This window comes from Myotis daubentonii, chromosome 2 (genome assembly GCF_963259705.1).
Source record: "Myotis daubentonii chromosome 2, mMyoDau2.1, whole genome shotgun sequence".
In the NCBI taxonomy this organism is placed as follows: domain Eukaryota; kingdom Metazoa; phylum Chordata; class Mammalia; order Chiroptera; family Vespertilionidae; genus Myotis; species Myotis daubentonii.
Genome location: NC_081841.1, coordinates 18,564,085 through 18,577,845, shown reverse-complemented (window position 1 = coordinate 18,577,845; position 13,761 = coordinate 18,564,085). Strand labels below are relative to the sequence as shown.

The following is a 13,761-nucleotide window of genomic DNA, read 5'->3' as shown; positions in this document are numbered from 1 at the left end:
GTAATAGCAACAGCATACATTCACTGAATGCTCATTATGGGCCATGTAGTGGGTTAAACATTTTAAATGGATTTGATCCTCAAAACCCTGAGAGGTAGAACTATTCTTACTCCCATTTTACAAATGAGAAAACTAAGTTCATAGAGAGATAAAAATAACTGGTCCAACTTGCAGAAAGTGCTATCAGGGTGTGACTTCAGGAGGCCTGATTCTGTGAGACAACAGTTAGGTACATGCTCTACTCAAGAGGCCCTGTTAAATCACTTTTATTCTTGCTGTTTCTTTCTTATTTGATATTTTCCACATTCAGTGAGCATCTTCCAGAATTTAAGTTTTAGAGGAATAAATTCTCTTTTGAAATGATGATCAGTGAGAATTAATTTTGCTTCTGACTGCATCTAACTTATTCTGAGAGAAGGAGATAATGGCTCAATATGAAAGAAAATGCCAAGTAGATAGCAGGAATATGAGCCTAGGAGTCAGAACAGCTCAGACAGTAAAATGTAGTCTCTTGCATATTAATTCCACTCGCATAGTAAAGAAAGAGACAATGTAAAGAAACCCCTTTCTGATATGGATCTCCATCAATGATGGCATGGTTTGGTTGCCGCGACCAAGCAAGGGGGGGAAAAAAACCAACATGAGAGAGTAGACTCTGGAGCTAAGCTGCCTCGATTCAAATCCTGGCTCTACTACTTCCTGCCATATGATCTGGGGCAAGTTCCTTGCTGCCTCTGTGACTCTGTTCTGTAAAAGAGAAATAATAGGACCTACCTTATAGGGTTGTCATGGGGATTAAATGAGTTCATGCCAATAAAGCATTTAGAGCACCTCTTGGCACACAGTAAGGACCCTACGGGTGTTTGCTGTATCTTCACCATCATGATCATCCTGATCATGAGGCCCTCGAACATTGTGTGGCAAAGATAGTGACAGTGGTTTTATATTTAGATATTCTCGGGGCTTTTATATAGAAAGAGGAAATAATAGATTCGATTTATTTTAGACTTTGCTAAGTAAAGCAGTTCTTAAATCACCTAGATTTCTTTTGGTTTCAGAGTCTGAGTGGTAATTTATAAGTTTATTCAACTAATGTGTTGCCATGACTCAGTCTGAAGGAGGAATTTTGCTCCCAGCAAAAAAGAGGATTTAGCATCTTAATTGAACAATTATAAAACAGAAACAGCCTGACCACTATCCTGAAAATGTGAAGATGGGAGTGACAAAAAAAAAGAGGGGGGGAGATAATTCTGCCTTCAAGGTCCAAGTGATCAGGGAAACCGGGATTTGGAGTTTGACATAGCAAATTTATGGTGGGGTGATATTGGTAAATCATAGCTCACGAAGCACAGTTCTGATAGATTCCCACACATGTAAGCCTTCCCCCTGCTTCTTGCAAGTCATTGGAATGGATTCTCTCTGACACCCTCTGAGGGCATCCATGGGGGTGAGACAGGCTTTCTTCCTTCAAGGCAATTTGGTCCAACTCTGCCCACTCACAGGTGAGGAAGCCTGGCGAAATTCCAGAGGTGATTAGTGTTGAACCCATTATTTCACAGGGTTGAGTGTGTTTGGGTGGAAGTGTGAGAAGCCTATAATTTCATAGCTGCTAGTAGAACATTTCTGCTAAACCTCTTTTTCTTCTAGAATTCTGAAAGGATCTCACATTCAAGATGATTTGAGGGCATTGCACCCACAGTTGTTACTCAGTCTTGATGGTGCAGGTGGGAAGAATATAAATATTTCCTTCAAAATATTGATGATCATTTTGACCCATTTTTTTGTGAGATGGAAATCCTCTTCTCAATTATTGAAACTTTGAGGATTTTTCTCCCATAAATATAAAATTAGAGTCATAAGCTTAACTTAGACCAGTTAGGAAAAAGTATTACATTTTAAAATTGTGCCACCAGTGTTCTGTTGAGAACAAATATGACATGGTTAAACCAAATTCTGAGTTATCAACTATTTCAATGCCCATATTCACCCTTGCCTATAAAGTGGAAGCATTTTTCTTATATTTATAAGTCCTTTGAATTACATTCCAAATGACTACCATGCAAATAAATTAGAACCGCAATCATGTCATGCTTTTTCTTTGTCATGATGGGTCATTGTCATCAAATGCTTAATAATTTCACTGTACTTGCGTGATTAGGGGGAGATGTAACACCGAGCATCCATGGGTCAGCTATGTGGACTCTAGCTGCCAAAGGCGCTTCTCCATCTGAACAGAGCGCTTTGCTCAGCCAGTGTAGACATGGCCTGATAAACAATGGAACTTCTCCCCTGAGAGCTGAAGTTTGGATTGATCTAAGTCTTTAACTCAAAAAAATGTGCACAGGTTTGATGAGCAGTTCAAATGCCTTCCTTTTAGCAGAATGGGAGCTTAAATTGGCAGTAATATGAAGAACAGCATCATTTGCGATGAACTTGAAAGGCAGTAGCACTCACAGTTGCACAAGCTAATCAAGGGTCTATCAAATCAAAGTTTTACCATAAGCTTAAATATCTGTGACAGGGAGGTTGTTCTTGCAGGCTTACATCTGTCAGGTCTTAACACTACACCTGTCAGAGTGCCACATGGCTCTGTCACTTTTAACCAAGATGTCACAGATATTGTGGGAAGCAACCTGCTTTGTGTTTTCTTCTCTAGGACTTTAGTAGGAAAAGCTAACGTGAAAGGATTTTTTTTTAACACTGCATTTTTATTTTGCAGATTCTCAGGCTGATGGAGTAGTGACCGAGTGGATTGACAACTGTAGTTTCTCCATTCAGTGCCGAATGGCTGCAGGGAACAAATGCAGACATGCCCAGAGAAGTCTGCCCAGGGTGAAACAAATATCTTTGAGGTTTAAATCAGGTGTGTGAAAAATGCTGGAAACATGACTTTTGGGGTGGTTTTTCAAAGTTTTCTTTTGCATTTATATTTGTCGAGGAAAGTGGAAAGGTTGGTGGCTTTTGCCTGTTCTCCCAACTCCTTGAATGCTATAAAATACCCCCGAAAGTCTAACCTAACCTCTCTCCTAGGGTTTGCTTTTCTCTACTTTACTGCCAGGACGGCCCTCTATTTCATCAAAACTTTAGACTTTAAATACACGATTGTATTTTTTTTCATAGCCAAAAAGAGGTTTGTTTTGGAGATATTTTAATATTGGAAATTGAAGTTTGATAGGCTTTATTTACAACTTGTCAATTTCCTTAGAAACATAAATACTATTGGTAATATATGAGTTAGCTACAAAGTACTGAAGAAAACATCATTCAAGTTATCTTTAAAAATATATGTTCACATTATCTTTAAAAGGTTGTTAAATGGCTCAGAAAAAGCAAGCAAAGTTATCTTTTTTTCAGAAAATGTAAACCACGTTTCCTTACAGGATGAAGTTTTACTTAAAAGCCTCTGTTTAATTTATTCAGAAACTACACAATTTTTGTTGCTATATTTTGTTAGAAAGGAAGGAGAGGCTGTTTCTACAGGTGTCATAGAAAAATCAATGCTGAGCCACGGATTATTGGGTCCCATAGAACCATGGACACATGGCAGTGAAATTCTTCCCAAGGTGAGTGGGGGCATTGATTTTCCTTCTCATGCCTGAAGAAATATGACACAAGGAATGGAGGCTAAACTTAGACTTAGAGACAAGTCTGACTTGAAACTATGCCTTCAAAAACTTAGTGACACTTTTTTTTCAATAAAATAAATGAGGAAATTGAATGAACATTTGGATATATATATATATATATATATATATATATATATATATATATATATATATATATGCTTCTCATGTGTTTCTTTTAGATTTACTTCTTTTCTTTATTCCTTTGCGTGCTTCTGAAGGGAAAAAATGAACTATTTGACCAACATTTTAACTGTAATTCAGAGCCAGTAATTTCTTTGTGGAGTAATTGTGTTACACACTATAAAACAGTCTCTCTCTCTTAAAACAACCAAGAATGCAATAGTCCTTCAGCTTCTAAGAAAAAGCATATTACTTACACATTCATACTTAAAAATATGAGTCCACCTCTCATCTTCCTTATTGAAACAGTGCGTTTTTCCAGCTAATTTGTGCCCAAATGTTTAGACACATACTTGTTTATTTGTTACTTATTTTGCAGTTTCTTCTAGATTTTGCAAAGTTGAAAAGCTGTATCTAACGCATTGGTTATTTTGCCGCATTGCTTAGCATTCCATCCACGCAGGCAGGCGGTGTTCCTAGGTCTGGAAGGATAAATCCCAGGGGAAGTGAGCTGCAGAACATTTTATGCATCACTCATTCTATTATGAGCCCTCTGCTGCTCCATCTCTATAAGGTAAGAGATTTATTGTGCGTTGGCTTCTGGAAGTAGGAAATGACGTATGTTAATGGCTCTCACTTCAAAGTGTATGTGTTTGGAACTCATAATGGGGATTATAGAAATTGTTTTATAAGTAAAAGAATAACTGGAACAATTTAAGTCACTCGCACACGCTCTGGCACGTTCATCTGTCCCCAGGTAGCATTTGGTTGTTCTACCCTGAGACCCACATTCTGTAGTATTGTCTCCCTCATGTTAAGTGAGGTGGTAAATTGGTCATTTTTATAATGAATTTGAGCAGAGTTATGTGTTCGAGAAAGATAATTCAGGTCTCAATGTAGAAAATTACCAAATTACCAGTTTCCTATGTCTAGGGGTAGATATAATTTGAGTTTTAATATTTTGTGGGATCAAAAATTGATTCTGAGAAATTAAAATATGCTAGCAAGTTCATGGTAATATATAAAATTACCTTAATATTATTTTTTATTGCTACCCAGTGGAAAATTCTTACTCTTTTTTTTTCTTATCCTAAATTTTCAGACTGGCTGAATCCACGACAATAACAATTGTTTACAATTATACTCTAACTTTGGATCATCTAGTTAATACCCTAACTCTGATTATTTTGAACACAATGTCCTATAAGAAAGACTATTTGAATGATTTTACTGCATTAGTAATAAAACAACAAAGAAAAATGAAACATTCTGAATGTACCATCTGATGAGGTGAGATTTTGCCCTGTCCCATTAAATGAGATTACATTTGATTTTATTTGTCATTATCCTAGCCCCAAGAAAGTTTTCATTTATCAATTTGACACATGAACCTATAACATAAAGCTTCATATACATTGTCTAAACTGTGATCAATTTGAGACATTTAAAACCAAACTAATGGATTTTCTTTATATATTCATTATATTATTTTTATTATGTTTCAACCTTTCCAGATTAGAAAATTATGACTCATTTAGCATGCACATATTTAAATAAAAAATAAATTATGTACATTATCATTGTTATGGGAGGGAAAGGCATACTATTTTCTAACTTTTGATAAGGTTTAACTGTTGATGTGTGAATTCTTAAATGTGAACAAACCAAAAATAATGGCATACTTTCAAGTGCTCTTCATTTAAAATGGGAAATATAGATTTGTGGTAAGGGACAGCCTTTTATTTACTGTTATAAAATAATATAATATAACATCTGCATGAGAAGAAAAAAAATGTACAAAAGACAATGAAGAGATAACAAAGGAACTGAACATATGGAAAGCCCCACATGTGTGTAGAGACAATATAAGGATATTACATATCTAGCACTTGTTATTTGGTACATATCCATCAAAGTGGTCAGGTGTTCTCTTTGTATTCCCAAAATATTAGTGTTTTCAACACCGTTTATCTTTATATCAAAGTCTCCCACAATATGTAAAATATGTTTTATCCATATCTGAGTAGCATGATAGTAGCTATTCTCTCTTTGGGTTAAGTACATCACATGACATTGCCTAAAATGTTGCCAAGTCGGATTTCTACTAGATAATTTATGGTTTGTAAAATATCATGAATCTGCGGGGAAAAGCGACAATTAATTGAAGCATAATTTTCCTCCGTGTGTAAGTGGTCTGGGATGCCACATTGGGCCAGCACGATGTCTTGGATTCATTACCACTTTCTTCATTTGCTTTGTTGCCACCCTCCAGGTCCTTTCTGGGTGCATCTCTCTTTTATTTCCCTTTGACTCTATTGTATTCCAGCTGACAGTGAAAGAACAGAAACCCAGCAGTAAGACTGCATGAGCAATAAGACTGCACGGCTACGTTTTCCAGAGCCACCAGCTGGGAGTTAAGTTGACTAAGGTTGTGAAAGGAGAGCCCATTTGGATCACAGCAGGCATGGCAGGTAAAAGCATTTCTCTATTAAAGTACACATACTTTGTTTCTTCAGGTTCTTGGTCTAATTTTCTCTTGTTTGCCAGTGGCGGGGCCGGGGGGGAGGGGGGCGGGGGGAGAAATGAAAATAGGTTGAGGACCAAATGCCTGGGGTATTTAATCAAATGCCCAGCAACTCTTGATGATAGGGTGCCGAAATTTCACTTTTGAGGATTAACTATGGTGGCTTTTGTCCACCCAAATGCATGTCTCCTTCTACCCAGCATGTTGTTGGGCTACTTTCTGCCATTGCCTAAATACAATGTGGCAGAAGAATTCCAAATAGTTTTAATAATAACTCCTGAGTTAGCAGAAACTAAACATGCAGGGTGAAAATGCTCATAAAATATAGGTATTGTTGGAGTTCCTCAAACAGCCCAGTTAAATGCTACTGTTTATTTCTATTAAAACAAGACATTGAGAATTGATTTCACTGTGTTCTGTTAATTTGATTACTCTCTCATAAGTGGTAAGTATAAACCTCCTTAAATAGTTTATGAAGCTCATTTAATCAAGCAAATATCCTAAAGCATATCACTATATTGGTCCTTGACCTTTTGACCTATTACCCTGCCCCGTCTGATGCCTTTGTCTCAGGTCCTTGCAATGAAAACTTAGGTGTCAGCCTTTCGCTGTCAACAGCAGACTGTGGAATTGTACCCTCAGGGGCATTTCCTTGCAGTTGGTGAAATTGGGATGAATAATATCAGTTTGCATTCTTATTTGGATATATTTTTAGGAAGCTTAAGAGGACTATACAAGAGTCACTTAGGAGGGATAAATGTAATATACATTTAAGGTGAGAAAACTAAATTGTTGTGATGTGTCAGATTAGAGTGATAACATCATAGCTCATTTTATAGATATGTCTAAATATTCCTCAGCTAGTTCCCGCATGCCATATATTGAACTAAATTTCACCAAGTCTCTTCCTCACTGAGTTTAGAGCCTTCATATTCATCTTCCTTCTCTGGAGTATACCCTAGTTTGTTCTGTTTTATGTTCTATGACTAGTCTATGGATATATCTTAATAGGTTAGATCTAAAGTTAACAGAGGGTGCCATGGAAAACTAAAAATAACTGTTTTTGAAATTTTAGCAAAAACAACAACAATATAGAAATGATTAAAAGCCCCATGGATGCCTGCACCATGACTGGACCTGGAATCTTTTCAGCAGTATAAGGTCCCTTCTGTGTTAGCAGGCAGATCAATTCTGTAACCACTTTGGCCTCAAGTTCACAAAGACTTTTTTTTTATTTATAAAAGTCCCTTGGGGTCCATGAGGAATCTATGATACTCATTTATTTTCTAAAGAAAGGCTCTGGATCAATAAGTTCAAAATATTTCAGAGTTGCCAAGGACTTCTTGTTTGACGAGCTCAGCACTGTCGTGGACATGCCCAGATTCTCTCCGACACCCGACACGGCTGACCCCCACCACACTTTAGTGCATTGAATGGCCTGGTAGTCTAATAGCGTGAGGTCTAACATTTGTCTAATTGGTGCTGTCTGGTTTTCAAAATCCTTTTCACAGGAGAGCCCTGGTTTGGGGCAAGAGGTAAAAGGACAGGAGACAAGGATAATGATATTTTTTCTAATTTGTTAAATGAAAAATGCTGGAGAATAAAATGTCTTTCTTTGGTTTTGGTTCAAATAATTGTCTGAAATGTGAATCGCAGCATAATTGTCATGAAGAAGAGAAAAAGAAGGAATCAGTTACCTTTCAGCTGCTCTGGTTCCGAGGGACCCACTATGCTATCTGTTAATAATAAGCTAAAAGGAAGGGTGCACCATTCCTCTCTAACATGACATAAAAGAACAGTTCCCTAAACAGATTCATTTTAAAATAGGAAGGTCAGAGGTCCATAATCCAGGAGAAGTACATGCGTACATGTATTCATATGCACATACTTGTCCAAATGTTTCAGCTAAGTAATAAAAATGGTGAAGAGGAGAGAATAGGACCCCCTAAGGGTTTGAGGGCTGTTGGTGTTGCCTTAAGCAGGCACCAAAGCAAGTCCATTTTTAATTTGAAGCTTTGGGTTTTAGATTAGATATTCACTCACATTTTACATTCTGTTCCATTATGTATCATGATAGTTTTATTATTTTAAAAAGTTTAAGTTCCTTACCTTTGAGAAAATCTGGTGTTTGAGTCAAGTGTGCTATGTTTGCCTTTTAATGACTTATTCAGAAAACATTTATTGAGCTTCTATTATGTGCCAGGCACTATTTTACCTCTTTTCCCCAATACTATCTCAAATCCCAGACACTTTTATTTAATTCCGAAAAAGCACAGAGTAGACGTATACAAGGTTATGAGACTGATGAATTGACAGTAGACAGGTGAGTTGTAAATTACCATAATAACATGATACTGTGCACATTTTCTTTTTTGCCCAGGGATTTTATATGATCATTCTCAGAACTTAGCAGAAAGCCTCATAAAAGTTGTAAATTTTGATTAAACTTAAAGCAATTCCTTCAAGCTTTAAAGGTTATCTTTTCATTGTTTTTAAGAGATACAGAAAGTTCTTACTTTCCATTTCTACTTTTGACAGCTTTTTGCTTAATGTTTATAACCTTCTGTTTTCACTTTTCCCTCCTTGTTTTCCATCTTTTCTGACAATGAAATGCAGCATTTTTTTCCTTCATAGTCCAACTTCATGTACTTGGTATGTGTTAAAACCTGAGTGGATAGGGGGCTCTGGCCTCTTTGCTGCAGGGCCTAAAATAGTGTGTGTGTTGTGTGTGTGTTTGTGTGTGTGTGTGTGTGTCTGTGTGTGTGTGTCTGTGTGTTATGATAGAAATATTGCAGCTTAAGTTTAGGACACAAATGTACTGGTTAACTTGGAATTGGATTGACTAGTTTGAGTTTTTACTCTATCACTTTCTAGCTGTATAAACATCAGTGTCTAAACCTGCTTCTTTAGTTATTAAATCAAGCAAGTAACATACAACCCCAGTTGGAATGCTATAAAGATGAAATGCAATAATGAGTGCAAAACACAGTGCTTGGCTTATGGTAAAAGATCAAAAAATGTTAGAATAATCTTTAGTGTTACTATTATTTATTACGTGCCTGTGCGTATACACATCTACCCCCAGACACAATTTTTCTATAGGATGCATATTCAAAGAATGATGGCTACTGTTAGGCAAAATTGTGAAGGGACAGATCCGCCTTCAGCATTGCTAGTTTCTTTGAGAAGGTGTATTCTTTCCTTACTTCCTTCAAATGTCCAGTGCCCTGCCTCTCATCTTACCTTTCCTGCTAAAACCTCCTTTCAAGTAAGGACTGAAATTTTATCTACACAGAGGTCTAGACAGTTGAGAACATTGAGAACATTGCGGGGGTGGGGGTAGGGGGTGGGGGGGCGGTTGTCCTTGTAAAGGTCATGACCTCTTATCAAAGATCAAATACTGGGCTGATGAGATGGTAGACATCTGGCAGTAGCTGGAGACATTTGTTTGTGGGGTGATCTCTCCCTTGCCTTCTGGAGCTCTCCCGAGGTGGGAATGGTTAACTAGGCCAAGGGATGCAGTTAGTTCTGCTGCCAAAGGTGCCTGCTGGGGCTCCCCTGTGGGTTTGTCTGACATCCTCAAAGGCTGCCTCCCTCTCCAAGCCTGGGGCCATTTAGGAACGATTGTCAGCTTCCCCCCTTCTTCCCCCCCCCCCCACCCCGTTTGTGTCTGTGGGTTTTTGGATCTAGTTATGCCTGAGACCACAAGCCGCATTCCTTTAAACCTTTTCCCCTAATACTCTTCTTTATTTTTGGATATACTCCTACTATTTTTTCTACCCACATCTCATCCATATAATTCATTTTTAGTTGCCCATTGTATTTCTTTTACAAAGGCATGTATTCATGATTTAAAGTTTTCACACATCAAACCATTATGCTGAGGCATTCTCCTGACATGGTCTTCTTTGTTATGTAACTCTACTTCACCTCTATTTTTTGGTGCACAGATTTGAGGGTTTGAAGGACCAGGTTCAAGTTGAAGGTATGCCTTCACCAGCAATCTATGCGTGGAAAACCAATTTCTCACCCTGGGTTTGTCAATGAAGTTGGGATAACAAGGTCTGCCACGGTGTTGTAAGAATCAAATCCATGTTTTGTAAAATCAAAAGTAATGAGAACCTTTCTGGCCTTCTTTTTGCCCATCATAACGCCCCCTCAAGTAACATTTTTTAAGGGAGGGCAGTGGAGACACACATTATATTAGTAGCTTGTGAAAGAAGAGATAGGATCATCTCTGTCTGACATCGTTGCTCGTTACTGAAATAGCTACATGTGCTTCTTTTAATCATGGTCAGTTCCCTCTGCCAGTGTGACATCTTTAATGCAGGGACAATTCTCCAGAGGAGAACATTCTGAGATGAAAATATGAGGGGAAATGTCCACTCGCAGACAAGAGGCCAGCAAGGATGGGCTAGATCTATAAGCAGCTTCTCAAAGGACCCTGTAGAGCTTCTGTATGATCAGGCTGAGAGGCCCCACGTCACTCCAAAGTGTAGACTAGGACCTTGAGGCATAACGTTTGCAGGGTCCTCTACACAAGTGAGAGACAATAAAAGCTAGTAGTTTTTGAGTACCTACTATGTGCAAAACACTTTCAATACTAATAACTGCTAACTTTGGAGTTCCGCTAAACACCAAATAGGCAGAGTGGCAGACTTACCCAGTTATCTAATCCTTACAACTTTTGGACACTGGGATTATGTCCATTTTATAATTGAGGAAAATGAGGGCCCCCTGACACCAAAGGCAGTGTTTTCTGGATTTTCCCCCAAATCTGGAAAAACAGACAGCATTCTGTGCGTTTTACAGATGAGGCAATGGGGACACAGAAGGTTTATGTAAGTTGTCCCCATGGCTCTAAGTGGAGGAGCTGGAATCCCACCCACGTTGAGCTGACCTCTTCATATTAGGCCACACTGCCAGTCTGAGTGCTCTAAATCTCAAAAAGAACCTGTTCCCCTCCTAATTTACATGTTGTGTATTGATATTTTCATAACATAGAATAAAACTGAATTACTGGGGACAATAGAATTTAAAAAGATATACAAAACTCAATTTCTATCCTTTATTGTTTCATTCAACAAACATAAAATTCCTCTGTCGCATTGCTGGAGATGCGTCTGAACTCTCATGATTTCTGGCTTATCTTATGGGGGGCCAATAACAAAACTGCTGCACCAGCACTGATGCACGGGAAATGCTTTGAAAAGAACAGCTCTACACCGTTGGGATATGAAGATAAGGCAGTTTCTTCCCTCATTAACAGAAGGCTTATAGCCATAGGTTTGATTTCAACATTTACCAGTAAGGCCTTGAATAATACCCAGGTTGGCAATATACTAAAATACAGTTAAATATTGAAAGTCGTGGCCTCTATTTTTGCATTTTTTTTATCTCACTAACATTAAATAGAATGTCTTAACAATATACCAAGAGCAATTCAATTAATTTTGGATAGAACACATCTATACTTTGAAGGCCTATCCTCTCATAACCTACATAACCAAGAAATGTGGACCGTTGTAAATTAGCTTATTTGATAGAATAGAGATACCAATATATTGCAAGTATATCACTTTCTCTCCAGAGGACAGGCTCATTGTTGTGTTGATTAATTAATATTCTCTCCTGCTGCATCCAAGTAGGTTAAAGAAATGAAAAGAAACACGGTAACAAAGCCAGCACAGCCAACATTTCTGGTTAGTTCCCACAGTGACTACAGAAATGCTTGTCACCTGCTTCCTCTTCTGGGCAGAGGAAGTTAGCTTAATGATGGCTCCTTTTTCAATATTTCTGGAAGCAAGTATTAGAGTAGAATGGCCATGAAAAATAGCAAACATGTGTTTCCCAGAGGAAAACATGGTCTGTAGCCAGTGCCATCTCCACATCCATCTGTAGCAGTGTCTGCAGGAGATAAATGAGAGATAACGGCTTAATAAGCAGAACATATAGAGTTTCTATTTATGAAATTTATTTAGCCTGCCTCACAACTCTTGGCTACTAAGTAGACTTTGGATGGGGCCACACAGCATTTTAGAGTCATTGATAAGGAGTGCCAAAACTACAGTAAATGTCAGTGAAAGTGTGAAGGTAGTACATTCCTGTACATGACAAGAAAGTGTTAAGAATAAATCCCAGGGTCCTATTTTTGTCCAGACACATGCTCAATACCCATCCAGAATCCTGCAGTTCTGAATATGCATAAAGACAACTGAACATTTAAGGAAGTTGATAGTAAGTGCTAAAAATATGTCAGTCACTGTTCATTTATTAAGAGAGACGGATACACTTAAAACACTATTTTTAAAAACAAAACTAAGAACTTGGCATCATGCCTTTACATGTGCCAGTACAGCTTTTCTAGGGATTGGAGTCACTATAGTGAATGAAAACACTCATTCCCTATTCTATTCCAGACAGGGAGACAGATGTCCATCTCGTATTAAATATAAGACAACAGGGTATGTAGAGGGCATAGTGGGTATAACTAACAAGGGCATCTAGCTAAGTCTTGGGGTGTGTCTGAGATAGTTTCCTCAGTAAGTGAGGTCTTAGTTGGGAACTGGAGCACCCATGGAAGCTAGCCAGGAGTAAATAGATCCTGAGATTGGGCAGGGGTTGAAGTCCAGAGATAGGATGGAGTGGGAGAAGTTGTTGAGCTAAGATTGGATGTCATAATAGGGTAGACCTGTTGTCTAAATCCCAGAATATAAGAATTGGGTCTATAACCCTGGATCCAGAGCAGTGGGAGACCACTTACCAGGAGACAAAAGACCTAAGGGCTATTGCCAACTCAGACGTGTTCCAGAGGTCAGCTTGCTTGTGCCCCTTGGTCTATCACAGTCCTTTTGCTCACATCTGTAAAAGTGTGGAAATGATGCAGGATGGGGCAAAAGTAAGTTTAGAGTTGTTTATATGGAACACAATACAATAATTGATAAATAATAATACAAGAATAAACTCTGTTTTGAACACTCACAACTGAAAGGGGTGTATTATCATAAAACCTCAGCTTTTAGCATTGACTTTTATACTACCAATAATGGAAGAATCTGAGTATTGTAATTTTTTTTTAAACATGACGAAAGAAGTTCTTAGAAAAAATATTTTTGTTAAAAGGGGGTCCCATATCTTTTCAGATTTATTTTTACCATATCTTGTAGATCCCAATACATAGGGTTTCAGACTTCAATTTGTTTTATATACGGAATATTAGCATAGGAAAATGAGTAATTTCACTCATCGCCACAATGAGTTCTACCCTTTGAAACATGGAAAATGATGCTTCGACTTACTCTATTATCAGAGGAGGAAATGGTAAAGGGAGTAATAAGAAGGATTACCTTCCTAGGGGTTTTGGTCACCGTGGTTTGAGAGCTTCTCATTTTAATCTTCATGTTAGATTCAGCTCACTTTTATTTCATTTTGCTGTTGATGGCCCATCAAAGGTTTTAATTGGACAATACTAGGTTCTCATTTTCTCTCTGG

General features: G+C 37.9%; 1 long non-coding RNA gene across 1 annotated transcript; it reads left to right on the top strand.

Annotated features, from left to right (window-relative positions):
- Positions 1 to 4,220: 4,220 nt before the first annotated feature.
- Positions 4,221 to 6,211, top strand: LOC132226008 (uncharacterized). The gene is made up of 3 exons (XR_009450998.1): positions 4,221 to 4,320; positions 4,849 to 5,036; positions 6,073 to 6,211. It is a non-coding gene; the product is annotated as an uncharacterized LOC132226008 (long non-coding RNA).
- Positions 6,212 to 13,761: the final 7,550 nt, after the last annotated feature.